The following is a 4,502-nucleotide window of genomic DNA, read 5'->3' as shown; positions in this document are numbered from 1 at the left end:
AAGTATGATTCAACTGATTTCAGTCAGATCTGTTATTAGAACTATCAAGGATTTATTTTACTGTCTGTAATTTGGTAAAGTTATGTCTCTTTACGTAGGCTACTAAAAATGTATTTACTAACTTCAAGTAAATACATAAATTCGATTTCCATCTCTTTTAAAAAATAAAATTTTGTTTGCTCTACAAATTGAACAGAGGCATGGATTTTGTGGCTAGCTACGTCACTAAACATCTGTCTCTTTCTTTCTCTCTCCCTTTCATGGTTCTCATAGATAATACGATTGCTCCATAATTATCCTAATTTATTTTGCTTTTATATTTTTGGTTGTATCATTTCACTTTTTGCTCTGCCATTTCCCAAATCATTTATATGGAAGGCATTATTTCCTATTTTCTCATGCCTAGAATAAGCTGCACATGAAGACATCACTGGTCCTCATTTTCAGTGTGTACATTTGAATATGGAGGAATATCTTTCCTCTGCTCTCCATCAATTCCCTACTCTCCAGTTAGAATAATTTCGAATAGTAAAATTGGAAAAAGAGAAAATAAATCATGGTGAATAAACAGTTGCAGAAAATTCACCAGATGTTTCTGACCAGTTCAACCAATGTGAACTATTAGGGAAATACATGAACACCTCATTCCCACTGGCACTCAAAGTCTCTGGTTAGGCAATTCTTAGGAATCTGGGGAACAAGATGAAAAAGTAAGGAATGGTATCAATTGCAAGAAAAAAATTGGAGAATGATAAAAGTATATTTCTTCATTGGGCTGCTGAAAATATTCAGCTTACTACAGTGCGGATACTTCTTTCCCAAAAGGCCACTTATGTGAATAGTAGGGATGATGATCAGTATACCCCTCTTTGAGAAGCCTACGGTGGACACTTAGACATTGTCAGTGAGTTGGTGTCTCAAGCGGCACATGCAATAACTGTAGATCACTGGACACTCCTGAACAGTGCATATACGTGGAATAATACCAGAGTGGCTTCTTTCTTACTTCATCATGATACAGATACCAATGCCCAAACTAAAGGACTCTTTTTTTTTTTTATTTTTTTTGGTCTGGTCGTGGGGCCCGAACTCTGGGCCTGGACGCTGTCCCTCATCTCTTCAGCTCAAGGCTAGCGCTCTACCACTTGAGCCACAGCACCACTTCCCTCTTTTTTTTCTGCTTATGTGGTGCTGAAGAATCGAACCTAGGGCCTCATGTATGCAAGGCAAGCGCTCTACCACTGAGCCACTTTCCCAGCCCAAATATTTTTGTTTGTTTGATTTTTGTTGTTGTTGTGGGTTTTTTTTTTTTTTTGGTCGGTCATGGGGCTTGAATTCTGGTCCTGGAGCTATCCCTGTGATCTTCAGCTCAAGGTGAGCCCTCTACCACTTGAGACACAGCTCCACTTCCAGTTTTCTAGTGGTTTATTTGAGATAAGAGTACCACAGACTTTCCTTCCCAGGCTGGCTTTGAAACATGATCCTCAGATCTCAGTCTCCTGTGCAGCTAGGATTATAGGCATGAACCACCAGTGCCCGGCAGCACCAATATTTTACTGTAAAAATTCATTGATTCCGCGGAATTCTTCCAAGTGAATTGCCTGCCTTGGATGGAAAAATGTATTCAATAGTTTTTGTAAACATGTACAATAATTTCTTCAGTGTTTGTGATTTTCTAATAAGAAATAATTTTAATTTACCTGTTGAAATGAGTAGTACAGAAACCAAAATATTTCTGGTGCTTGTCTGAAAAAGTATATTTTAAAATATTCTATATTCTATGTTTGCATAATGTTCATAATTTATTTTCTCCTATATATACTTTGAATTCTATATTATTTTATAATATATAGGTTCATTAATGTGTCCTTTCCGATTGTATTCCATATAGAAACAGTTTGATTCCTTTTTTTCTAGGTCTTAATATTATTTTTCTTTGGGATAAAATGACAATGTTGTCTAATTTGAAAAGTTTTGTAAAGTTTATGCTATGTAAACGCCTTTCTGAGGTGATTTAATACACTGATGTCAAACTAAATTTGATTATATGAATTACGTGTATTGTTACACTTGTAATTTTGTAATCAACTTTTTAATCACTTTTTTCATTTCTTGCATCTGAAGAATGAAAAATATGGAATACTTCTCAAATTTTCATATTATCCTTGTGCAAGTGCCATGTTAATCTCTGTATTGTAATTTGAGTATACGTGCTGCTGAAGCATGTAATATCCTCTAATTATAATAGTTAATGATGCAATCTTTATACAGGCTTATATCTATGGGTGCCTACTTGTAACAAGGAAACCTTATTGTTCCTAACAATGCTATCGATCTTATTTCCCTAAAATTCTGTGAATAGTGGAAAAAATTATATTGATCAGTCAATTGCTCACATTTGCAAACGTTTTTGCCAATGAATATCTTGTCTTTTTATTTGGAATTTGATCATACTCTCTATTATTTATAGTTAGGTCCAAAGGTGATGGCTTTTTCAAGTACTTATTTATCCAGCTTTGTGGACCTAATGGATTCAAACTAAGAGTTGCTTAAGAGCTACTTCTAAACTTCTTCAGTTGACATTTTCCCAAATGAGGTGTTACTGGAACAAATGTCTACCTGAGCCTTTACCCTTCTTCCATGTGGGAACAGACCAACCAGAATACCTTACCCTGACAGCAAAGATTTTCTTACTAGAACAAAACTAATCTTGGTTACAAGGGATCATAGAGAGATGAACAGTTCAAACAGAACTGTTCAGACGAGAAGGTATTTTATCAAAATATAATTGTTTATTATACCTTTCATTTAAAAGTAGCTAAAGCCAAGAAGGTGAAAAAATTGTTTGTATCCATGATTACTTAATGTCCTGGCCTGTCTGTAAGTTCCTAGCAGGAACTTACACTACTGCCTTTTTATCACCAAATATTTTCATAGTTGCAGGAGAAGTGCATATGTTTCTCCTCATTATTAGGCATTAAATTGATAATGTTTTAATCACAGTGTTTCCTCTTGCCTCCATGCTGTAAATCTACAAATGATAAAGCTTTAGGTCTAATTCTATCAAACACTGAAGTAGAGATAATGGAATCATACTTTAAAACAGAGTTGCCTTTGATACAGTAACTACAACAGAACAATACAAAATGTGTGTCTTTTAATCATATTATATATAGTTATATATTTTATATTTATATGTGCTGATTTTATATTTCACACAATGAAACTTACTAGAATTAGTTGATAATTTGACCAATAAATTGATATTTATTTACTCCAATAAATAGAATTGGAATATAAATATTTAGGTTTCAAATATGTATTAGACTAGAAAACGTATCAATGCAATCTTTTTAGTATAAACTTGTGATACATTATAACTGTTCTTGCTCTTCTGAATCCACATGATAAAAAAACAATGTTTTCCTCTAATCTCTAATGGATTTTACTCTGCTGCTCTGTTTATTATTTTAACTTGCTTGTCCCAAACTGTTTTTGTCCATATTTCTGAAGCATTCTTACTGATTATGCTCAAATTTTGCTAAGATGTCTAAAAAATATTATTCTTCTGCAGTACCCATGGGTCCTAGGATGCCAAGGCCCAGTTACCTGCATCATCAGATAACAGGGGCAAGACTTTTCACCCAGGCCCATGCAATATATCAACACAAAGTAATTGAAGACCCATCTCAATTTCGCATTTCCTATATTTCAGGGCCCCAATTCCTTGAGATGCAGGAATTAGCAGTAAGCAATTGTGAAATGCAAGGCAACTTAAAATGAAGGATGAGATCACAAAATTTGAGAGAAAGTACTGTAATTCAAACATTCAATTTACAGATGACCAGCCCATATGAGTGAACAAGTTCACAAAGCGTCATAAGATTATTTTTAATACCCCCCACCTATGATTAACTAAAGATTTTAGTCCAAAATAAGTGGGCCAAAAAATAGTTCCTAGAAGGATAGAACTATAATTGGTCTACCAAAGCCCGAAAACTTGACTTAGAGGTCAAATGTAATTCAGAAAAATATTTGAAGCACTAAGGAGTGCTTCAAAACACTGGGACTTCAGTACAACATGGTTCTGTGGTATAAAAATGTCACTCTCAAACCAATGATAATCTACATTTAATCTCCTGAAAGTATATTCCTTTTCAAATAAACTTTTTAAAATCACTTTCGCCAAAATAACATTTGACAAGTTGATGATATTTAGTGACTTTACAAGTTTTTCAAGTGTAGGGAGCAAGTTACAATACAGTTGAATTATTTACACAGCACTAATTCCAAACATGTTCAACCATTCATTAAAGTGTAGAAATATTACCAGCCACAATTTGTGTTTTTCAGTATGGGACTTTCAGAAATGTGTTTAATATGTCAGCCTCCTAAATTTCAAACCCAAACGTTAGCTAATAAATTTCATCATTTAATAAGGTACATTTTAAACAATCACAAATAGTTGCCTTATCATATGTTATTTTATGTTTTCCCTCTGT

The 4,502-nt window shown here is 33.9% G+C and overlaps 1 pseudogene; it reads right to left on the bottom strand.

The window, feature by feature from the left end:
• Nucleotides 1-2,128: 2,128 nt before the first annotated feature.
• Nucleotides 2,129-2,225, bottom strand: LOC138826270 (U6 spliceosomal RNA; annotated as a pseudogene).
• Nucleotides 2,226-4,502: the final 2,277 nt, after the last annotated feature.

This window comes from Dipodomys merriami, unplaced genomic scaffold (assembly GCF_024711535.1).
Source record: "Dipodomys merriami isolate MVZ:Mamm:240054 unplaced genomic scaffold, mDipMer1.0.p SCAF_1400, whole genome shotgun sequence".
NCBI classification, from domain to species: Eukaryota; Metazoa; Chordata; class Mammalia; order Rodentia; family Heteromyidae; genus Dipodomys; species Dipodomys merriami.
This window is presented reverse-complemented; position numbering and strand designations above follow the sequence as displayed.